Genomic DNA, 25,983 nt, shown 5'->3' with positions numbered 1-25,983 from the left:
TTTCCTTAATTAATCCACACTTGGCCAAGTGACGATTAATTATGTCCCGGATTATTGTTTCTAAAAGCTTCCCCACTTACGGAGGTTAAACTGACTGGTCTGTAATTTATCCTTGCACCCTTTTTTGAGCAAGGCTATAACATTTGTAATTCTCCAGTCTGTTGGCACCACCCCCATATCTGAGGAGGATTGGAAGGTTATGGCCCAGTACCTTTGCAATTTCCACCCTTACCTCCCTCAGCAGCCGATGATGCATCTCATCCGGTCCTGGTGACTTATCTACTTTCAGTACAGCCAGCCTTTCTAGTACCTCCTCTTTAGCAATTTTTATCCGATTCAGTATCTCAACTACCTCCTCTTTCTCTTTGACTTTGACAGCATCTTCTTCCTTGGTAAAGCCAGATGCAAAGTTCTCATTTAGTACCTCAGCTATGCCTTCTGCCTCCATGCGTAGGTCTCCTTTTTGGTCCCTAATCGGCCCTGGGCCTCCTTTTACTACCCGTTTATTATTTATATGCCTATAGAAAACTTTTGTGTTTCCTTTTATGTTTCTATGCTGTAAATTCTATATACTTCTAATTTCCACACAGCAGGATCCCACAAATAGCAATGATATGATAATATAATTTTCAAAGAATCATAGAATCATAGAAATTTACAGCATGGAAGAAGGCCATTTTGGCCCATCATGTGCATGCTGGCCGACCAAGAACTATTCAGCCTAATCTCACTTTCCAGCTCTTGGTCAGTCGCCTTGTAGGTTACGGCATTTCAAATTCATGTCCAAGTGCTTTTTAAATGTGATGAGGGCTTCTGCCTCTACCACCCTTTCAGACAGTGAGTTCCAGACCCCCACCATCCTCTGGGTGAAATAATTTCCCCTCAAATCCCCTCTAAACCTCCTACCAATTACTTCAAATCTATGTCCCCTGGTTGTTGATCCCTCTGCTAAGGGAAATAGATCCTTCCTATCCCCTCATAATTTTATACACCTCAATAAGGTCTCCCCTCAGCCTCCTCCATTAGCAGTCCTCCAGTCCTCCGGCACCACACCTGTAGCCAGAGAGGATTGGAAAATGATGGTCAGAGCCTCTGCTATTTCCTCTTTTGCTTCTCTTAACATTGAGATACATTTCATCCTCTGGGGATTTATCCACTTTCAAAGCTGCTCATCCCCTTAATACTGCCTCTTACACTATATTTATTTCATCGGATATTTCACACTCCTCCCTGATTGCAATGTCTGCATTGCCCCTCTTTTTTTTGAAAACAAATGCAAAGTATTCATTAAGAACCATAGCCACTTCTTCTGCCTCCACACACAGATTACCTTTAAGGTCTCTAATAGGCCCCACTTTTTCTATAGTTATTCTCTTGCTCCCAATGTACTTATAAAACATCTTTGGGTGTTCCTTGATTTTACGTGCCAAAATGTTTTCATGCTCTCTCTTTCATTTCCTAATTTCTTTTTTATTTGCATCCCTGCACTTTCAAAACTCTTCTAGAGTTTCTGCAGTATTGATATCTGTTGTAAACCTCCCTTTTTTTTTATCCTACCCTGTATGCCCCTTCACATCCAGAGGGCTCTAGATTTGTTAGTCCCATGCTTTTCTTTAAGGGAACATATTTGCTCTGAACCCTCACAATCTCCTCCTTGAATGCCTCCCACTGCTCTGACACTGCTTTACCTTCCAGTAGCTGTTTCCAACAACAACAACAACTTGTATTTATATAGCGCCTTTAACGTAGTGAAATGTCCCAAGGCACTTCAAAGGAGTAGTATGTGATAAACATTTGGCACCGAGCAGCAGAAGTAGAACTTAGCGCAGTCAAAGAGATATGTTTTAAGGAGCATCTTGAAGGAGGAAAGAAAGTTAGAGAGGCGGAGAAGTTTAGGCAGGGAGTTCCAGAGCTTGGGGCCTTGGCAACAGAAGGCACGGCCACCAATGTTTGAGCGATTACAATCAGGGATGCTCAGGAGGATAGAATTAGAGGAGCACAGACATCTTGGGGGTTTGTGAGGCTGAAGGAGATTACAGAGATGGGGAGGGGTGAGGTCATGGAGGGGCTTGAAACCAAGGATGAGAATTTTGAAATTGAGGCGTTGCTTAACCGGAAGCCAATGTAAGTCAGCTTGGACAGGGGTGAATGAGCGTGCGGGACTTGGTGTGAGTTAAGACACCGGCAGCCGAGTTTTAGATGTTAGTTTATGTATGGTAGAATGTGGGAGCCAGGAGTGCGTTGGAATAGTCAAGTCTAGAGGTAACAAAGGCATGGATGAGGACTTCAGCAGTGGATGAGCTGAGGCAAGGGTGGAGACGGGCGATGTTACGAAGGTGGAAATAGGCAGTCTTAGTTATACCATGGATATATGGTTGGAAGCTCATTTCAGGGTCAAATATTACACCAAGGTTGCGAATAGTGTGGTTCAGCCTCAGACAGAAGTTGGAGTGATGGAGTCAGTGGCAAGGAAACAGAGTTTTTGACGGGGATCGAAAACAAAGGCTTCCAATATATAAATGGAAAAATTTTTTGCTCATCCAGCACTAGATGTTGGACAAGCAGTCTTACAATTTAGAGACTGTGGAGGGGTCGAGAGAAGTGGTGCTGAGGTAGAGCTGGGTGTCATCAGCGTACACGTGGAAACTGACCCTGACCTTTGCACTCCCAGTGAGTCACAGTGGGAGTGCTATATTAATTATGGGACTGTGGAAAACCCAGGGAGGTTTTCTCTGTGGCCTGGTGGTGCAACACGTGCTGCACAGATGCCCTGCACCAGCTACATGCTGGGAGCAGAACTTCAACACTGTGGAAGCCTATGTTTGTTCCAGTGGCTCAAGGACGGATCTGGACACCCATACAATTGACACTTGTCAACTGTGACAACAGTCACAATTCTAAACTGGAATGTGAAAAATGGTAATAGCAGACATGTTGCCACTCTGAGCATGCATATTGCTAAATTGCTTTATGAACAGGCATCTCTGAATCCAAAACAGCACGATTCAATGGTGCCTTTTCTTAAAGCAAAGTAGATGTGAGGTTTCACACTTAAACTCAAAATACTCAAATTTAGACCATTTTAGTTTACAAATTACTTTGGCATCTCCTGGATTTGATAATATAATTTTAAAGATCGAAAGCAGGGCATAGTACTTACACACTAAACTGACAGATGTGTCTCTATCCCCTCCTCAAAGGAGAACTCTGACCAGTGTAACATTTCATGAACTGTCCATATGGCCTGTCTTAGTGCAACTGACAAATGAGTATCTGAACCTGGGGGCAGTTTATATATTTACATTCCCATGGGAACTGAATTGAGATCGACCCATACCAGGCCTGTTATGTATGTAACCTTCATGTAACTGTAACCTTCATGTAACAACACTGCATACTGTATACACCTAAGAAATGCACACCTTGACCACAGGGGTGAACTTGTGGGAGACACTCCTTACCTGGTCATCCAGGTATATAAAGGGAGGTCTCACGCAGGGTCATCACTTCTGGGTCCTGTGAATAAAGGTTCAGGTCACAGAGTGACCTTGTCCATAGAATGTGCCTCGTGTGAATTTATAGTAGTGTGTAAGGACATTACATTTGGCGATGAGAAACGGGAATCAACGACTCACGAGAATGGCCACCGGTAGCACAGAGGAACGGTACTGTGTTGGTGAGGACTGGGACGATTTCGTTGAGAGGCTCCAGCAGAGCATTGTCAGGAAGGACTGGCTGGGAGATGCAACGGCTGACAAGCGAAGGGCGCATTTACTGATCAGCTGTGGACCTAAGACGTATGCGCTGATGAAAGACCTGCTCGCACCCGAGAAGCCGGCGGACAAACCTTTGAAGAGCTCAGCAAACTGATCTGTAAGCACCTCAAACCAGCGAGCAGTATACACATGGCCTGACACCGATTCTATACACACCGACGTCGTTGCGGACCTTTGGCACTTGGCCAGCCTCTGTAAGTTCCTAGACACCTGCAGGGGGGAGATGTTAAGGGATTTCTTTATTGAGGGCATTGGTCATGCCGGGATTTTCAGAAAGCTAATTGAGACCAAGGACTTGACCTTGAAAGTGGCGACGTTGATGGCTCAGACCTTCATGGCGGGGGAGGAGGAAACCAAGACAATATACACACGCAACTCTGCTTCTAACGTGGCGATGGATCAGGGAGTTAACATTGTAAACGCGATTCAGAACCCCACAGGCAGGCAAGGGCAATTCAACACCACCCAGGCAGCAACAGACTCTAGAGTGGGTCCTCAACAGAGACAATGGCAGGTTGAACGGACATTTACGCCATCACGGTGGGCAATGCATCCCGAGATGGGGCCACTGACACCCACTAACAGAGTGCTCAAGAGTAATCAAAGAGACAACCAGAGAGGAACGCCTGGCAACAGCCCTTTTGTTCACAACAATCTCAGCTCATGCTGGAGGTGCGGGGGCAGAAACCTGTAGGTTTCAACAATTTATCTGTCGAAATTATAACTTCAGTGGACATTTAGCCAGAATGTGCAGGAAGCCCGCAGCGAGGGTAATTTACGAGGCAGATGAACCACAAGAGGAGTCTGCAAGGCAGGGTGATGCTTGGGACACAGCAATGGACGCTGAAGTTCAGCGGGTTCATGTGGCAAACATCCACAGCTCATATACCAAAACGCCACCTATGATGATGAAAGTCCTATTAAACAGCATCCCGGTACGCATGGAGCTAGACACAGGGGCCAGCCAGTCACTTATGAGTGTCCAACAACTCGAGAAACTATGGCCACTCAGAGCTAGCAGACCCAAACTAGAACGCATTGACACGCAATTACGGACGTACACCAAAGAGATCATCCCAGTGCTAGGCAGTGCAATGTTGGTGGTCACACATAATGGATCAGAGAACCGGCTGCCACTCTGGATTGTCCTGGGAAATGGTCCCGCGCTTTTGGAGAGGAGCTGGCTAGCCGAGATGAATTGGAAATAGGGGGATGTGCACACCATTTCATCTGTGGAGCGAAGTTCATGCTCACAGGTCCTACAGAAATTTGAGTCACTATTTCAACCTGGTGTCGGGACTTTAAAGGGTACCAAAGTAGTGATACGCATCACCCCGGACGCCAGACCAGTGCACCACAAAGCCAGAGCTGTACCGTATGTGATGCGGGAGAAAATTTAGAGTGAGTTGGACAGGTTGCTAAGAGAGGGCATAATTTTGCCCGTTGAATTCAGCGACTGGGCAAGCCCCATCGTCCCTGTCCTAAAAATGGATGGCTCGGTCAGGATCTGTGGCGACTACAAGGCCACTATCAACTGAGTGTCACTATAAGACCAATACCCGCTTCCGAGAGCGGAGGATCTTTTTGCCATGCTGGCAGGCGGCAAGCTGTTCACCAAGTTGGACCTCACTTCAGCCTACATGACCCAGGAACTGGCCGAAGAATCCAAGCTACTGACCACCATCACCACGCACAAGGGGCTGTTTGTCTACAACAGGTGTCCGTTTGGCATTCGATCAGCGGCCGCTGTCTTTCAAAGGAACATGGAAAGCCTGCTCAAATCCATCCCTGGAACAATCGTATTTAAGGATGACATCCTTATCACGGGTCGAGAACCGAGGAACACCTCCATAACCTGGAGGAGGTGCTATGGACCGGGTAGGCCTGCGACTAAAGAAGACCAAGTGTATGTTTTTGGCCCCAAAAGGTCGAGTTTTTGGGCAGGAGGGTTGCCGCAGACGGGATCCGGCCTACCGAATCCAAAACGGAGGCGATTCGTTGTGCGCCCAGGCCCGGTAACACATCGGAGTTGCGTTCATTTCTGGGACTCATGATCTATTTCGGGAACTTTCTGCCGAACTTAAGCACATTGTTGGAGCCGCTACACGTGCTCCTGCGTAAGGGTTGCGATTGGTTTTGGGGGGACTGTCAGGAACGGGCTTTCAATCGGGTGCGGAACCTGCTTTGTTCTAATAAGCTGTTGACTCTATACAACCCCTGTAAGAAATAGATTTTGACATGTGATGCATCATCCTATGGGGTTGGGTGCGTGTTGCAGCAGAGTAATGATGAGGGCCAACTCCAACCTGTGGCTTATGCCTCCAGGTCGCTCTCCCAAGCAGAACGGGGATATGGGATGGTTGAGAAGGAAGCACTCGCACGTGTCTACGGGGTGAAAAAGATGCACCAGTACCTTTTTGGCAGAAGGTTTGAGTTAGAAACGGACTACAAGCTGTTAACATCCCTGTTGTCAGACAGCAAGGCCGTCAATGCCAATGCGTCAGCTCGCATACAGCGGTGGGCCCTCACGGTGGCTGCGTATGACTACACCATACGGCACCGGCCAGGCACCGAAAATTGCGCTGACGTGCTCAGCAGGTTTCCACTGGCCACCACTGAGGGGGCAGCGGAGCAAAGTGCTGAGATGGTCATGGCCGTTGATGCCTTTGACAGTGCAGGCTCCCCCATCAGCCCACCAGATCAAAATCTGGACCAACAGAGATCCCCTCCTATCCTTGATAAAGAAATGTATCCTGACTGGGGATTGGGCGCCCGCACACGGAGCATGCCCCGAGAAGGTCAGACCGTTTCACAGACGGATGGATGAGCTCTCAAGCCGACTGCCTACTATGGGGCAGCCGGGTAGTCATGCCCCAGAGGAGCAGAGAAGCATTCATCAGGGAACTCCACAGCACCCAAGCATCCTGCTAATGAAGGCAATTGCCCGGTCACATGTATGGTGGACGGGAATTAACTCAGACCTGGAACACTGTGTTCGCAGGTGCACGATGTGTGCCCAGCTGGGTAATGCCCCCAGGGAGGCCCCACTCAACCCGTGGCCCTGGCCCACCAGGCCATGGTCACGAATTCACGTAGACTATGTGGGCCCGTAGATAGGAAAAAGGTTCCTCATTGTTGTTGATGTGTACTCGAAATGGATCGAGTGCATCATATTGAACTCGTGCACGACATCCACCACTGTGGAGAGTCTGCGTGCGGTCTTTGCGACCCATGGCATGCCGGACATCCTGGTTAGCGACAACGGCCCGTGTTTCACTAGCTATGAATTCCGGGAGTTCATGTTGGGTAATGGCATCAAACATGTCAGGACAGCACCATTCAAGCCAGCTTCCAATGGCCGGGCGGAATGTGAGGTCCAAATCATAAAACAGGACATGCTCCGGATTCAAGGACCCTCCATTCAATGCCGCCTATTGTGTCTCCTGCTGGCCTATAGGTCCCGACCGCATTCGCTCATGGGAGTCCCGCCCGCGGAACTACTCATGAAACGTACACTTAAAACGCGGCTGTCCCTCATTCATCCAGTTCTGTCAGACATTGTTGAGGGCAAGCGAAAATCTCAAAATGAGTGCCATGACCGTAACTCAAAGGGGAGATGTATAGAAATCGATGACCCTGTATTTGTTCTTAATCACGCTTTGGGGCCCAAGTAGCTTGAGGGTACTGTAATTGGCAAAGAGGGGAATAGGGTCATAATGGTCAGACTTAACAATGGACAGATGCCGCAAGCATCTGGACCAAGTAAAAAAAAAGGTTCAGCATGGACACTGAGGAACCTGAGGAAGATCATGAGATGCTGCCCACACCACCGCCAGTGAATCAGCAACAAGAACCTTCAGCAGCATGCACAGTCCCTGCGACCAGCCCGGACGAGCCGGAATCACCACAGGTGACAGAGACGCATGCCAAGGCTCAACAACCAGAGCCCCAACTGCGGCGCTCCACGAGAGAGCGTCGACCGCCTGAAAGACTTAATCTTTGACCCCATAAGACATTGGGGGGGGGGGGGGGAGGTGATGTCATGTATGTAACCTTCATGTAAGAACACTGCATACTGTATACACCTAAGAAATGCACACCTTGACCACAGGGGGTGAACTTGTGGGAGACACTCCTCACCTGGTCACCCAGGTATATAAAGGGAGGTCTCAAGCAGGTCCTGTGAATAAAGGTTCAGGTCACAGAGTGACCTTGTCCGCAGAATGTGCCTTGTGTGAATTTATAGTAGTGTGTAAGGACATTACAAGGCCGAAAGCAGTTCCCTATTAATTAAATTCTGATTTTTTCATTCATTCGCACTATCTACATGGAACAAGTGGGCAGAATATTAATTGTCTGCATCTGCATCAATATGCCTTGTGTTTCTCTTTTGGTGGAGTTTCTCACTTTGGTGAGAGTCACCTCAGGCCTTTAAGGCTCCAGGGGAACTCCCAGCCATCCAACCACTTAACCTCATCTCACACAGGGAGCATCTTGCAGCAGTAATAGATTGGGCGCTAAATCAAGTAAGTAAGCTAGTGCACAAAGTACCCACGGTGGTAAGAAATAGTTATAGATCGGGTATATTGACTTTTTGGCACCTTTTGGTAATAGTTGTTCTGGAAAGTAAACACATATTGTCCACTGAGAGATCAGAGTTCATTTCTGAGTATGCTTGCAACTTTTTGGAGCTGAATGATGGCAGGAAAAATTTAGACTTTTGTCATATGAAGGAAATAGACAGAAGTCTTTGAGAATGAAACACTTTGTGAGGGTGGGGAGAAGATGAATAGACAGATGACATTTTTTGGTATGTCAACTGTTATTCATTGAAAACACTGGGCTATAAGTTTATTTCTCTGGCTGCTGGCTGAGAGATCTCCTATTCCATGTTCTTTCCTTCTTGTGCACCCACCTCATGTTGTGAAGAAGGAGGTCTTCCTCATTGTCTTCATCATCAACCCATTCAGCTTCTTCGGTAGCAAGCCTCTCTTTATTGTAATATTCTGTAGTACACAGCAAGCAACAATGATTCTGGAAACCCTTGCTGAGCTGCATTGTGGATCTCCACCAGATTTATTCTGGCACTTAAAATGAAGACGTTAAAATGCCTATAGTCTGCTCTATCGCACTTCTTGTAGTGCTATGGGTCTCCTTATATTTGCTGTCCATTTCAGACTGTGGAAACCTGACTGGACTCATCGGCCATAACTGCAGGGATAGCCCTGATGGCCAATCCACCTTAGTGACACATAGCTTTGAATTATCAGGCCTGGCATGGTGGATTGAAACACAATGAAAGCATCATGACAGGTTCCTAGACAGCAGGCATTAACATGCAGATAAGGTCATCGATATTACAAACTAACTGCATATTAATTGAGTGAAGCCGTTCCTGTTCTTGTATAGGCTATGAGTGTCACGAGTACTCTATTAATTACAAGATGCCAGCATTGATTCAGTGCTAGCACTCTTGCATGAGTCAGAAAGTTGTGGCTTCAAGCTTCACTCGCGAGACCTGAGCACATCTAAATTGACGCTGGGGGTGCTGCACTGTTGGCAGTGCCGTCTTTCGGGCCTGACTGCCATCTCAGGTGAGTGTAAAAGATCTTATGTCACTATTCAAAAGAATAGGAGGGACATTCTTCTGGTTTCCTGACCAGTATTTATCCTTCAAACAACACCTAAAACAAATGGTATGTTCATTTATTTAATTGCTGCTTGTGGCACCTTGCAGTGTACAGATCGGCTGCAACGGTTCCCTACATTACAACAGAGACTGTTTCAAAAGCTTTTCATTAGCTATAAAGTGCTTTGGGATGGCCTGTATATAAACACAAGTTCTTCCTTTTTTTTCTTTCCTTGCACCTGTGGGAATTTTGCCAGGTTGTAGAATTTGATAGCCCACTTTCTTTATTTAGCTGGTTCCATTGAGAAGAAAATGGACTGTGCGACCTACTTGAAGAGAGCATCATTTGTTACCTCACTAATGTGGCAAAGGTCACCAGATGCTGCCTGGTAGGATCCAGTTGCAAAGAAATTCAAGGTATTGTTGATTTTCATTGATACTAACAATGTTGTTCTTCTGTTGGAAGTGGACTGTAGATTTCAAGCAACAGCTGCCATATTTCTTTCTGAGGCAGTAATGTAGTAATATAAGTAAGAACTTTTAGCCTGTAAACTCTGTTGAGAGGCTATCTTTGTGTAAGAAACAAACATCTCTTGTGACACCTCGTTCCATGAGCCTCTGATCTAGCATCTTCCATATCCTCCTCTTCTCTTCTTCAAAACATAGTAGAGGGAATTCCATTGGGAAAGTTATGGCCACAGCCCAAAACTGTACTTTCTGCAGAACTTACTGAATTTAGCACTAAATGTTTTGACAGAACCTCCAAGCACCAGCTAAAATCAAATGCAGGCAAATGTAGGCAAAGAAACAGCTCGAGCAAGCAAAATGGTCTCTTCAATGTGGTGTCGGCCTCAGGGATGTTCATTCTGCCACTTATCTAGGGGTTGTCATGGGCTTTGGAGACAGAAGTTGGGAAAATACATTGGGAATATTGGCAATGCCCACTCATCATTTATTGGCAATGCCCACTCATCATTTATTGGCAATGCCCACTCATCATTTAAACAGCAGGGAGGTTTTGGGTGAGCCTTGAAGGGGAATGCCATTTTTTTTAAGGTGTAGTTTTTTAGTGGTGGATTTGAGGCGATAGGCCTTACCCCCAAATTTTACTCAGTTTAGTGCCCCAAAACAGCACAATAATGGGCAGCAATTCAAAGGAAAATCCACCCCTTTATGTCCCGAGAATCACTCCTCTGAGTTGTACAGTGTTGTGAAGTGTCAGCTGATTACCTGGTTTGGTGAATTGCCTGCCAGTTGAGTGGTTAGGTACATTTATCTTCTCACCCATTCATCAGATTCCTGGCACTCATGAGACTGAAAATGCTCGGTTCACTCAGCCATCTGACTAAGGGTGCTGGTCTCTTGGCCAAACAACTATACTCTTAAATCACCGAGAAGGACTTCCATAAAATGATTTTTTAACATTAGCTCGCACAATTCATCATACGTCTTTATATTTTCTCCTTCAGTCACAATTTCTTTACATGCTTCATTTTTATTGGCAGTTCTTTTTAACCAGTGTCCCGAGTTTTCTATAATATTTCAAATTTAGTCCTACATGCTTCTGACACAAAGTCAAAAGTACAGAGAAGTGTTTGTTTTACTCCATCATAAGCTGAGCTACACATCAGACCTACTTGAGAAAATACAGTAACTGACATCCCTGCTAATTGACATTACCAGTCTTTTTCCCAATCTAAGATGGGTTCATAACCAATCAAGTGCTTTTAAGAATCCATTTATGTCATAGCCTTCCTTAAACTTTGCAGCAAGGTTAGGCTTAACAAAATTATTTTGCAAAGAATTATGGACTGGATAAACTAGACTCTTACTCACCAGCCTTGTAGATATTTACCCCTCTGCCAATTCAAGGATGCACCAGTGTAAGAAATTGTGAATTGCAAGAAATAACTTGAGAACAAGATGCCTCTTCAGACTGGTGTAGGAGTCATTCCAGGACACAATAGCTAAAGCGACTTGAACAGCATGAAGATAAATAATTGATAACAGGCAGCTCCAAACATCTGAAGGCCAAGAATGGCATGTCTGACTCCAACCTTGGGAGGATGTGAAGAGGAGGGTTTCAATCCAAGAGTTGAGACAAAGAACCAGACATATTATAGGTTAAATGGTCCTGCCAATATCCTAGAAACATAGAAACATAGAAACATAGAAACATAGAAAATAGGTGCAGGAGTAGGCCATTCGGCCCTTCTAGCCTGCACCGCCATTCAATGAGTTCATGGCTGAACATTCAACTTCAGTACCCCATTCCTGCTTTCTCGCCATACCCCTTGATCCCCCTAGCAGTAAGGACCTCATCTAACTCCTTTTTGAATATATTTAGTGAATTGGCCTCAACAACTTTCTGTGGTAGAGAATTCCACAGGTTCACCACTCTCTGGGTGAAGAAGTTCCTCCGCATCTCGGTCCTAAATGGCTTACCCCTTATCCTTAGACTGTGACCCCTGGTTCTGGACTTCCCCAACATTGGGAACATTCTTCCTGCATCTAACCTGTCTAACCCCGTCAGAATTTTATATGTTTCTATGAGGTCCCCTCTCATTCTTCTGAACTCCAGTGAATACAAGCCCAGTTGATCCAGTCTTTCTTGATAGGTCAGTCCCGCCATCCCGGGAATCAGTCTGGTGAACCTTCGCTGCACTCCCTCAATAGCAAGAATGTCCTTCCTCAGGTTAGGAGACCAAAACTGTACACAATACTCCAGGTGTGGCCTCACCAATGCCCTGTACAACTGTAGCAACACCTCCCTGCCCCTGTACTCAAATCCCCTTGCTATGAAGGCCAACATGCCATTTGCTTTCTTAACCGCCTGCTGCACCTGTATGCCAACCTTCAATGACTGATGTACCATGACACCCAGGTCTCTTTGCACCTCCCCTTTTCCTAATCTGTCACCATTCAGATAATAGTCTGTCTCTCTGTTTTTACCACCAAAGTGGATAACCTCACATTTATCCACATTATACTTCATCTGCCATGCATTTGCCCACTCACCTAACCTATCCAAGTCGCTCTGCAGCCTCACAGCATCCTCCTCGCAGCTCACACTACCACCCAACTTAGTGTCATCCGCAAATTTGGAGATACTACATTTAATCCCCTCATCTAAATCATTAATGTACAGTGTAAACAGCTGGGGCCCCAGCACAGAACCTTGCGGTACCCCACTAGTCACTGCCTGCCATTCTGAAAAGTACCCATTTACTCCTACTCTTTGCTTCCTGTCTGACAACCAGTTCTCAATCCATGTCAGCACACTACCCCCAATCCCATGTGCTCTAACTTTGCACATCAATCTCTTGTGTGGGACCTTGTCGAACGCCTTCTGAAAGTCCAAATATACCACATCAACTGGTTCTCCCTTATCCACTCTACTGGAAACATCCTCAAAAAATTCCAGAAGATTTGTCAAGCATGATTTCCCTTTCACAAATCCATGCTGACTTGGACCTATCATGTCACCTCTTTCCAAATGCACTGCTATGACATCCTTAATAATTGATTCCATCATTTTACCCACTACCGATGTCAGGCTGACCGGTCTATAATTCCCTGTTTTCTCTCTCCCTCCTTTTTTAAAAAGTGGGGTTACATTGGCTACCCTCCACTCCATAGGAACTGATCCAGAGTCAATGGAATGTTGGAAAATGACTGTCAACGCATCCACTATTTCCAAGGCCACCTCCTTAAGTACTCTGGGATGCAGTCCATCAGGCCCTGGGGATTTATCAGCCTTCAATCCCATCAATTTCCCCAACACAATTTCCCGGCTAATAAGGATTTCCCTCAGTTCCTCCTCCTTACTAGACCCCCCGACCCCTTTTATAACCGGAAGGTTGTTCGTGTCCTCCTTCGTGAATACCGAACCAAAGTACTTGTTCAATTGGTCCGCCATTTCTTTGTTCCCCGTTATGACTTCCCCTGATTCTGACTGCAGGGGACCTACGTTTGTCTTTACTAACCTTTTTCTCTTTACATATCTATAGAAACTTTTGCAATCCGTCTTAATGTTCCCTGCAAGCTTCTTCTCATACTCCATTTTCCCTGCCCTAATCAAACCCTTTGTCCTCCTCTGCTGAGTTCTAAATTTCTCCCAGTCCCCAGGTTCGCTGCTATTTCTGGCCAATTTGTATGCCACTTCCTTGGCTTTAATACTATCCCTGATTTCCCTTGATAGCCACGGTTGAGCCACCTTCCCTTTTTTATTTCTATGCCAGACAGGAATGTACAATTGTTGTAGTTCATCCATGCGGTCTCTAAATGTCTGCCATTGCCCATCCACAGTCAACCCCTTAAGTATCATTCGCCAATCCATCTCAGCCAATTCACGCCTCATACCTTCAAAGTTAGCCTTCTTTAAGTTCTGGACCATGGTCTCTGAATTAACTGTTTCATTCTCCATCCTAATGCAGAATTCCACCATATTATGGTCACTCTTCCCCAAGGGGCCTCGCACAACGAGATTGCTAATTAATCCTTTCTCATTACATAACACCCAGTCTAAGATGGCCTCCCCCCTAGTTGGTTCCTCGACATATTGGTCTAAAAAACCATCCCTTATGCACTCCAGCAAATCCTCCTCGACCGTATTGCTTCCAGTTTGGTTAACCCAATCTATGTGCATATTAAAGTCACCCATTATAACTGCTGCACCTTTATTGCACGCACCCCTAATTTCCTGTTTGATGCCCTCCCCAACATCACTACTACTGTTTGGAGGTCTGTACACAACTCCCACTAACGTTTTTTGCCCTTTGGTGTTCTGCAGCTCTACCCATATAGATTCCACATCATCCAAGCTAATGTCCTTCCTAACTATTGCCTTAATCTCCTCCTTAACCAGCAATGCTACCCCACCTCCTTTTCCTTTTATTCTATCCTTCCTGAATGTTGAATACCCCTGGATGTTGAGTTCCCAGCCCTGCTCATCCTGGAGCCACGTCTCCGTAATCCCAATCACATCATATTTGTTAACATCTATTTGCACAGTTAATTCATCCACCTTATTGCGGATACTCCTTGCATTAAGACACAAAGCCTTTAGGCTTGTTTTTTTAACACCCTCTGTCCTTTTAGAATTTTGCTGTACAATGGCCCTTTTTGTTCTTTGCCTTGGGTTTCTCTGCCCTCCACTTTTCCTCATCTCCTTTCTGTCTTTTGTTTTTGCCTCCTTTTTGTTTCCCTCTATCTCCCTGCATTGGTTCCCATCCCCCTGCCATATTAGTTTAACTCCTCCCCAACAGCACTAGCAAACACTCCCCCGAGGACATTGGTTCCGATTCTGCCCAGGTGCAGACCGTCCGGATTGTACTGGTCCCACCTCCCCCAGAACCGGTTCCAATGCCCCAGGAATTTGAATCCCTCCCTGCTGCACCATTGCTCAAGCCACGTATTCATCTGAGCTATCCTGCGATTCCTACTCTGACTAGCACGTGGCACTGGTAGCAATCCCGAGATTACTACTTTTGAGGTCCTACTTTTTAATTTAGCTCCTAGCTCCTTAAATTCATTTCGTAGGAACTCATCCCTTTTTTTACCTATGTCATTGGTACCAACGTGCACCACGACAACTGGCTGTTCTCCCTCCCTTTTTAGAATGTCCTGCACCCGCTCCGAGACATCCTTGACCCTTGCACCAGGGAGGCAACATACCATCCTGGAGTCTCGGTTGCGGCCGCAGAAACGCCTATCTATTCCCCTTACAATTGAATCCCCTATCACTATCGCTCGCCCACTCTTTTTCCTGCCCTCCTGTGCAACAGAGCCAGCCACGGTGCCATGAACTTGGCTGCTGCTGCCCACTCCTGATGGGTCATCCCCCTCAACAGCACTCAAAGCAGTGTATCTGTTTTGCAGTGGGATGACCACAGGGGACCCCTGCACTACCTTCCTTGCACTACTCTTCCTGCTGGTCTTCCATTCCCTCGCTGGCTGTGGACCCTTCTCCTTCGGTAAGACCAACTCGCTACACGTGATACTCACGTCATTCTCAGCATCGTGGATGCTCCAGAGTGAATCCACCTTCAGCTCCAACTCCGCAACGCGGACCGTCAGTAGCCGGAGGTGGACACACTTCCCGCACATGTAGTCGTCAGGGACACTGGTGTTGTCCCCGTGTTCCAACATGGTACAGGAGGAGCATATCACATGACCGAGCTGTCCTGCCATGACTTAACCCTTAGATACACTTAAATTGCCGACAACAATGTTAAAAGTTACTGTTACTGTTACTGACTAATAAAGAAAAAGAAAAACTACTCACCAATCAGCAGCCAATCACTTACCACTACACCAGGCCCACCCCTATAAAGAGAATAAAAGAAAGACCCAGAAGGCGTTTCAGGACAGACGATGAAAGACAAGAACTGTTCGTACCATCAGCCGTCTGTCCGATCGGGACAACTATTTGTCACGGTCATATGTCTACTAAGTCTATCCTGATTGTGTGTTGTGTTTGACTATATATGATCTATCGGTCCTTTAATAAATTGCCTTATAATGCCTAAGATCCTTTGGGTATCTGTGAGTGTGACCTGTGATCCTGAATCTTACACCAGTACTGCGGTTTTTTATATCCACTAGAAACCCACCGACTCCCACAGCTACCTTGACGACACTTCCTCCCACCCCGCTTCCTGTAAGAACTCTGTTTTATTCTCCAAGTTTCTCCACCTCCGTCGCATCTGTTCTGACAAGGCCTCCTTCCGTATCAGTGCTTCTGATATGTCTTCCTTTTTCCTCAACCGAGGATTCCCCTCCACCGTGGTTGATTTGACCCTCGACTGTGTCTGTTCCATTTCTCGCACTTCTGCTTTCACCCCTTCGCCTCCCTCCCAGAACCATGATAGGGTTCCCTTTGTCCTCACCTTTTGTTGTGTATCTGTAAAGCATGCACTCCCATGTTCCGCCACCAGGGAGCTCATCCCCTGAAGTCCCAAGGGATCCCAGCATCCCTTGGGAGCACTGTATATAAGCTGGCCCCTAAGACCTGTTCCTCACTCTGGAGTGTCTTATTAAAGACTGAGGTCACTGTTATTTTAACCTCCCTGTGTGCAGCCTCATCTGTGTTAGGAACACAATAACTGGCGACGAGAATAGGAATCCAACGCAAAGATGCAGCAAATTGTGGGCATCCTGGAGAAGTTCTCGGAGGGTGAGGACTGGGAAGCCTGTCGAACGGCTAGACCAATACTTTGTAGCCAACGAGCTAGACAGAGAAGGAAGCGCTGCAAAAAGGAGAGCGGTCCTCCGCACAGTCTGCAGGGCACTGACCTACAGCCTCACGAAGAATCTTCTGGCACCGGTGAAACCCACAGATAAGTTGTATGAGGAGCTGTGTACACTGGTTCGGGAGCATCTTGGCCCGAGGAAGAGCGTGCTGATGGCGAGGTATTGGTTCTACACGTGCCAGCGATCTGAAGGTCAGGAAGTGGCGAGCTACATTGCCAAGCTAAGGCGACTTGCAGGATAATGTGAGTTTGATGGCGACCTGGGGCAAATGCTCAGAGACTTTTTTGTACTGGGCATTGGCCACGAGACCATCCTACGAAATCTTTTGACTGTAAAACCATTGCGATAGCACAGGCGTTTATGTCCACCAGTGATAACACCAAACAAATCTCTCAGCACACAAGTGCTAGCAATGTTCATAAATTAACTGGAACTGTGTTTGCGAGCAGAAATGTACAGGGCAGAACCCACGAGTCTGCAACTGCCAGCAGGCCTCAGGTGACCCAGATGACTCAGAGTCACCAACAAAGGATGAATGCAAGGCAATTCACACCTTGTTGGCATTGTGGGGGCTTCCATTCAGCCTATTCATGCCGCTTCAAAGGGTATGTTTGCAAGAGCTGTGGAACAATGGGGCACCTCCAACAAGCTTGCAAACAAACTGCAAGTGCTGCAAAACCTACTAACCTCCACATGGCAGAGGAAGATCAGTCCATGGTGGATCAAAGCAATTTCGAACCTCAGAGAGAGGAGGCAGATGCTGAAGTACATGGGGCACACACATTTTCGACGAAATGTCCACCTATAATGCTAAACGTGAAATTGAATGGCTTATCCGTAGCCATGGAACTGGACACTGGCGCTAGCCAATCCATCATGAGTAAAAAGATGTTTGAGAGACTGTGGTGCAACAAGGCATTCAGACCAGCCCTAAGCCCCATCCACACGAAACTGAGAACGTACACCAAAGAGCTTATCACTGTCCTGGGCAGCGCCATGGTCAAGGTCACCTACAAGGGCACGGTGCATGAACTGCCACTCTGGATTGTCCAGGGCGATGGCCCCACACAGCTTGGAAGGAGCTGGATGGGCAAAATCCGCTGGAACTGGGATGACATCCGAGTGCTATCACATGTCGATGAGGCCTCATGTACCCAGGTTCTGAACAAATTTCCTTCCTTTTTGAGCCAGGCATTGGAAACTTTTCCGGGGCGTAGGTGCGAATCCACTTGATCCCAGAGGCACGACCCATTCACCACAAGGCGCGAGTGGTACCTCACATGATGAAGGAGAGAGTGGAAATCGAGCTGGACAGGCTGCAACACGAGGGCATCATCTCCCCAGTGGAATTCAGCGAGTGGGCCAGCCCGATTGTTCCAGTACTCAAAAGTGATGGCACAGTCAGGATTTGCGGCGATTATCAAGTAACTATTAATCATTTCTCGCTTCAGGACCAATACCCGCTACCTAAAGCAAACGACCTATTTGCGATGCTGGCAGGAGGCAAGACGTTCACCAAGCTCGACCTGACTTTGGCCTACATGACGCAGGAGCTGGAGGAGTCTTCGAAGGGCCTCACCTGCATCAACATGCACAAGGGACTGTTCATCTACAACAGATGCCCGTTTGGAATTTGGTCGGCTGTAGCAATCTTCCAGAGAAACATGGAGAGCCTACTCAAATCGGTACCACACACGGTGGTCTTTCAGGACGACATATTGGTCACAGGTTGGGACACCGCTGAGCACCTACAAAACCAGGAGGAGGTCCTCCAGCGACTGGATCGCGTAGTGCTGCGGCTGAAGAGGTCGAAATGCGTCTTCATGGCAACAGAAGTGGAGTTTTTGGGGAGAAAGATCGCGGTGGACAGCATTCGGCCCACAGACGCTATCTGAAACGCGCCCAGGCCACAAAGCATCATGATGCTGCGGTCATTCCTGGGACTCCTCAACTATTTTGGTAACTTCCTACCGGGGTTAAGCACCCTTTTAGAGCCCATACCATGTGTTATTGCGCAAAGGTGAGAACTGGGTATGGGGAAAAAACCAAGTAATTGCTTTTGAGAAAGCCAGAAGCATTTTATGCTCCAACAAGCTACTTGTATTATATAACCCATGCAAAAGACTTGTGCTAGCATGTGACGCATCGTCGTACAGAGTTGGGTGTGTATTACAACAAGCTAACGTTGCAGGGAAATTGCAACCTGTCGCTTATGCTTCAAGGAGCTTTTCTCAGGCCGAGAGGGCCTACAGCATGATTGAGAAAGAGGCATTAGCGTGTGTGTTCGGGGTAAAGAAAATGCAAGAGTACATGTTTGGCTTCAAATTTGAGCTGGAAACCGATCACAAGCCCCTCACATCCCTGTTCGCTGAAAACAAGGGGATAAATACTAATGCCTCAGCCCACATACAAAGGTGGGCACTTGCACTATCAGCGTATAACATAGAAACATAGAAACATAGAAAATAGGTGCAGGAGTAGGCCATTCGGCCCTTCTAGCCTGCATCGCCATTCAATGAGTTCATGGCTGAACATGCAACTTCAGTACCCCATTCCTGCTTTCGCGCCATACCCCTTGATCCCTCTAGTAGTAAGGACTTCATCTAACTCCTTTTTGAATATACATAGTGAATCGGCCTCAACAACTTTCTGTGGTAGAGAGTTCCACAGGTTCACCACTCTCTGGGTGAAGAAGTTCCTCCTCATCTCGGTCTTAAATGGCTTACCCCTTATCCTTAGACTGTGTCCCCTGGTTCTGGACTTCCCCAACATTGGGAACGTTCTTCCTGCATCTAACCTGTCTAACCCCGTCAGAATTTTAAACGTTTCTATGAGGTCCCCTCTCATTCTTCTGAACTCCAGTGAATACAAGCCCAGTTGATCCAGTCTTTCTTGATAGGTCAGTCCCGCCATCCCGGGAATCAGTCTGGTGAACCTTCGCTGCACTCCCTCAATAGCAAGAATGTCCTTCCTCAGGTTAGGAGACCAAAACTGTACACAATACTCCAGGTGTGGCCTCACCAAGGCCCTGTACAACTGTAGCAACACCTCCCTGCCCCTGTACTCAAATCCCCTCGCTATGAAGGCCAACATGCCATTTGCTTTCTTAACCGCCTGCTGCACCTGCATGCCAACCTTCAATGACTGATGTACCATGACACCCAGGTCTCTTTGCACCTCCCCTTTTCCTAATCTGTCACCATTCAGATAATAATCTGTCTCTCTGTTTTTACCACCAAAGTGGATAACCTCACATTTATCCACATTATACTTCATCTGCCATGCATTTGCCCACTCACCTAACCTATCCAAGTCGCTCTGCAGCCTCATAGCATCCTCCTCGCAGCTCACACTGCCACCCAACTTAGTGTCATCCGCAAATTTGGAGATACTACATTTAATCCCCTCGTCTAAATCATTAATGTACAGTGTAAACAGCTGGGGCCCCAGCACAGAAACTTGCGGTACCCCACTAGTCACTGCCTGCCATTCTGAAAAGTACCCATTTACTCCTCCTCTTTGCTTCCTGTCTGACAACCAGTTCTCAATCCATGTCAGCACACTACCCCCAATCCCATGTGCTTTAACTTTGCACATTAACCTCTTGTGTGGGACCTTGTCGAACGCCTTCTGAAAGTCCAAATATACCACATCAACTGGTTCTCCCTTGTCCACTCTACTGGAAACATCCTCAAAAAATTCCAGAAGATTTGTCAAGCATGATTTCCCTTTCACAAATCCATGCTGACTTGGACCTATCATGTCACCTCTTTCCAAATGCGCTGCTATGACATCCTTAATAATTGATTCCATCATTTTACCCACTACCGATGTCAGGCTGACCGGTCTATAATTCCCTGTTATCTCTCTCCCTCCTTTTTTAAAAAGTGGGGTTACATTGGCTACCCTCCACTCCATAGGAACTGATCCAGAGTCAATGGAATGTTGGAAAATGGCTGTCAATGCATCCACTATTTCCAAGGCCACCTCCTTAAGTGCTCTGGGATGCAGTCCATCAGGCCCTGGGGATTTATCGGCCTTCAATCCCATCAATTTCCCCAACACAACATAACTATACCATCCGTCACAGGCCAGGCACCGAGAACTGTGCGGATGCTCTCAGTCGGCTACCATTGCCCACCACGTTGGGTGGAAATGGTGCAGCTTGCAAACTTGTTGATGGTGGCGCAGTCCGCAGACTTGTTGATGGTCATGGAAGTGTTTGAAAATGATAAATCACCTGTCATGGCCCGCCAGATTAGAACTTGGACCAGCCAAGATCCACTGCTGTCCCTCGTAAAAAAACTGTGTACTGCATGGGAGCTGGGCCAGCATCCCTGTTGAAATGCAAGAGCCAATCAAGCCGTTCCAGCAGTGAAATGATGAGCTGTCCATTCAGGCAGACTGCCTGTTGTGGGGTAACCCGCATAGTGCTACCAAAAAAGGGCAGGGAGACGTTTATCTCGGATCTCCACAGCACACACCCGGGTATAGTAATGATGAAAGCGATAACCAGATCCCACGTGTGGTGGCCCGGTATCGACTCTGACTTAGAGTCCTGTGTACGGCAATGCAGCGTATGTGCTCAGTTGAGCAATGCGCTCAGTGAGGCACCACTAAGTGTGTGGTCCTGGCCCTCCAGACCATGGTCGAGGATTCATGTCGACTATGCAGGCCCGCTTCTCGATAAAATGTTCCTGGTGGTGGTGGATGCTTTTTCAAAATAGATTGAACGTGAAATAATGTCGGGAAGCACCGCCACCACCACCATTGAAAGCCTGAGGGCCATGTTTGCCACCCACGGCCTGCCTGACATGCTGGTCAGTGACAACGGGCCATGTTTCACCAGTGCCGAATTTAAAGAATTCATGACCCGCAATGGGATCAAACATGTCACCTCGGCCCTGTTTAAATCAGCCTCCAATGGGCAGGCAGAGCGGACAGTACAAACCATCAAACAGAGCCTTAAACGAGTCACAGAAGGCTCACTCCAAACTCGTCTGTCCCGAGTACTGCTCAGCTACCGCACGAGACTCCACTCGCTCACAGGGGTGCTCCCGGCTGAGCTACTCATGAAAATGACACTTAAAACCAGACTCTCGCTGATCCACCCCAACCTGCACGATCAGGTGGAGAGCAGGCGGCAGCAACAAAATGTAAACGATGGTCGCGCCACTGTGTCACGGGAAATTGATCTGAATGACCCTGAGTATGTGCTCAACTATGGACATGGTCCCAAGTGGATCGCGGGCACGGTGATAGCTAAAGAAGGGAATAGGGTGTTTGTCGTTAAGCTAGACAATGGACAAATTTGCAGAAAGCACTTGGACCAAACGAGACTGCGGTTCACAGACTGCCCTGAACAACCCATAGCAGACACCACCTTTTTCGAGCCCACAACACACACCCAAAGGATCAACGACACCACGCCGGACCAGGAAATCAAACCCATCATGCCCAACAGCCCAGCAAGGCCAGGCTCACTTAGCAACCATGCAGTGCCAACAACACACCAGCCCAGCGAGGGCACAGCCAACACACCAGAACAGACATTTGTACCGAGGCGGTCCACCAGGGAAAGAAAGGCTCCCGACCGCCTCACCTTGTAAATAGTTTTCACTTTGAATTTGGGGGGGGGAGTGATGTTGTGTATCTGTAAAGCATGCACTCCCATGTTCCGCCACCAGGGAGCTCATCCCCTGAAGTCCCAAGGGATCCCAGCATCCCTTGGGAGCACTGTATATAAGCTGGCCCCTAAGGCCTGTTCCTCACTCTGGAGTGTCTTATTAAAGACTGAGGTCACTGTTACTTTAACCTTCCTGTGTGCAGTCTCATCTGTGTTAGCAACGCAATATCTTCTCCCCCACCAGTCTTCACATTCAATGGACCATCCTCCGCCATTTGCGCCACCTCCCGTGTGATCCCACCACCAAACTCATCTTCCCCTCCCCTTCCCTTTCAGCATTTTGAACGGATCGTTCCCTCCGTGACACCCTGGTTCACTGCCCTTTCCAAGGCACCTTCCCGTGCAAGTGCAGGAGATGCAATACCTGCCCTTTTACCTTCTCCCTTCCCACCATCCAGGGACCCAAACACTCCTTCCAGGTGAAACAATAATTTACTTGTATTTCTTTCAATTTAGTATACTGTATATGCTGCTCACGATGTGGTCTCCTCTACAAACACAGATTGGGTGATTGCTTTGTGGAACACCTCTGCTCAGTCCGCAAGCCTGACCCCGAGCTTCTGATCACCTGTCACTTTACTTCTCCGCTTCACTTCCACTCTGGCCTCTCAGTCCTCGGCCTCCTACACGGTTCCAATGAAACTCAACGTAAGCTCGAGGAATAGCACTTCCTCTTTCGATTAGGCATGTTACAGCCTTCTGGATGCAACACTGAGTTCAACAATTTTAGATCATAACCTCTGCCCCCATTTTTATCAGACGGCAGCTGTTAAGAACATAAGAAATAGGAGCAGGAGTAGGCCATTTTGGCCGTCGAGCCTGCTCCGCCATTTAATAGGATCATGGCTGATCTCATCTTGGGCTCAGCTCCACTTCCCTGCCTGATTCCCATAATCCTTCATTCCATTATCGCTCACAAATCTGTCTATCTCCACCTTAAATATATTCAATAACCCAGCCTCCACAGCTCTGTGGTGCAGTGAATTCCACAGATTTATGACCCTCTGAGAGAAGAAATTCCTCCTCATCCCAGTTTTAAATGGGCAGCCCCTTATTCTGAGATTATGTCCCCTAGTTTTAGTTTCCCCTATGAGTGGAAGTACCTTCTCTGCATCCACCTTGATGAGCCCTCTCATTATCTTATATGTTTCGATAAGATCACCTCTCATTCTTCTGAACTCCAATGAGTATAGGACCAACCTACCTAACCTATCTTCATAAGTCAACCCCCTCGTCTCTGGAATCAACTTAGTGAACCTTCTCTGAACAGCCTCCAATGCAAATATATCCTTCCTTAAATACGGAGACCAAAACTGTGTAAAGTACTCTAGGTATGACCTCACCAATACCCGATACAGTTGTACTAGGACTTCTCTGCTTTTATATTCTATCCCCCTTGCAATAAAGGCCAACATTCCATTTGCCTTCCTGATTACTTGCTGTACCTGCATACTCACTTTTTGTGTTTCATGCACAAGGACCCCCAGGTTCCTCTGTACTGCAGCACTTTGCAATTTTTCTCCATTTAAATTATAATTTGTTTTTTTATTTTTTCTGCCAGAGTATAATTTCTGTTATATTATACTCCATTTGCCAAATTTTTGCCCACTCACTTAACCTCTGAATAGCCCCTATTTTCCCCAAGAAAGATTTCTGCCGTCCACTCACCTTTCCGAACGTTTTTCTCACCAACCTCAGCGGCAAAAAAATCCGCCAGTTTAGAAGAACTTAAACCTATTTTTAGTGCCGCGCTACCTGAGTCCTTTTTGGGGGGCAGAGCTGACATTGTGCGCCGAAAATAGACTGTGCATGTGCTGTAAAAAATTTAAATTACAGGACCATCAGCCAGGGATAGGAGCGGGTCGGGTCGGCTCTGTTGACATGTTTTCTGAAGGAAAGCTCTTCTTTATGTCGTGCTTTGCCTGCAGTTTGGAAGAAGAGGCTACTCTGCATTTTTTTTTATTGTGCCTGGAAGGATGTTTGGCTATTTGCCTGCTGTTTTCTCACCCATTGAAGAGGCTTAACGGTAAGTTTTATTTTGGCTGACTTATTAAATAACCTCTAGTTATTTGCTCTGAAAACGTGGAGGACCTTCGGCCAGGGATAGGAACGGGCCAGCGCCGATTTCTTAAAGTGAAGGTAGGGTTTTTTTCAAACGGTCTTTGTATCATCAATAAACTTGGCTACATTACACTCGGTCCCTTCATCCAAGTCATTAATATAGATTGTAAATAGTTGATGACCCAGCACTGATCCCTGCGGCACCCCACTAGTTATTGTTTGCCAACCGGAAAATGACTCATTTATCCTGACCCTCTCTGTTTTCTGTTAGTTAGCCAATCCTCTATCCATGCTAATATATTACCCCCAACTCTGTGAACTTTTATCTTGTGCAGTAACCTTTTGTGTGGCATCTTATCGAATGCCTTCTGGAAATCCAAATACACCACATCCACTGGTTCCCCCTTATCCACCCTTTTATTTCTTTACCTGTCCCATTACCATCTGCTTTTGCCTTGCACCATCATCTCTTTTGGTATTTAACCTCTCCTGCCTCCCATCCTATCACAGACCTTCCCTTTCGTTCTTTCCTCCCCTCCTCCCATTCCCTGCCTTGTATTTGACCTGTTATATCTCTAACTTTATCCAGTTCTAACAAAAGGTCATCGACCTGAAAAGTTAAGTTTCTCTCTCCACAGATGCTGCCGAACCTGCTGAGTATTTCTAGTATTTTCTGTTTTTATTTCTGCTCTTTCTTATCTTTAGCCTGTGCTGGCAATTGTCCATCTCATGCTGGTGTCACAGGGGAGGAGAGAATCAGGCACTTTGACTTTCCAGTATAAAACTAGTTGATTCTAATTGGCACTCTGACATGTGTTTCTGCATTTGTTACATTTCCTTTCTCAACAGTATCTGTCTCTCTAACTCATATCAGCACAGGACTTGTCTGAATATGGTTTAGCAACAACTTTGTTTTTGCCATCAAAGTGGTTTTATTGAATTGGCTACATGACAATCATTGAATAAGCAAACTGTTAGAAAATTGACATTTTCCCAACAGACCAAAAATTACAGGTATTAAATAATCTGCCTTAAAATTGCTTCCATGCTTCATGTATAGAAATACATAGGGGGTGAAATGCAATAGTGCAAAAAAACGGGCGCAGAAAGCGCAGGCAGCATTTTAATTTGGTGCTGTCTGCAAATTAACATGACCAGAGTGTACAGCCTAGCAACTAATGAGCTGTTGACAGGCTGTGCGCTCAGCAAGGAGCCAAAGTTCGCGTTGCTGGAGCGAGGCTGGATTTACTTAAAGCTCGCCTGTTCCTCTTCAAAGCAGTCTGCAACTCTTAAAGCTGAACCATCTTCTGCACAGAAAAAAAACTAAAATCCTTCAGCGTGAGGCAGTCTGCCACTCTGAAAGCTGAGCTGCCTTCTGCACATAAAAAATGCTAAAAAATGTTTTAGCACTAGCACAAATGCCTCAACAGGCCAGGGAAAGGGCACCAGGGGTCTCAGACGCAGAACTCCAGCATTTGTGCAGGGGGTGAACTCTGGAAGAGGGGTCCTCTACCCTCAGGGGCCAGGAGGCCCACCAGAAAGAAGGATGTGGGACCAGATCGCCGAGGCGGTCACTG

The sequence above is a fragment of the Pristiophorus japonicus genome, chromosome 8 (genome assembly GCF_044704955.1).
Source record: "Pristiophorus japonicus isolate sPriJap1 chromosome 8, sPriJap1.hap1, whole genome shotgun sequence".
In the NCBI taxonomy this organism is placed as follows: Eukaryota; Metazoa; Chordata; class Chondrichthyes; family Pristiophoridae; genus Pristiophorus; species Pristiophorus japonicus.
Note: the sequence above shows the minus strand (reverse complement) of the source record.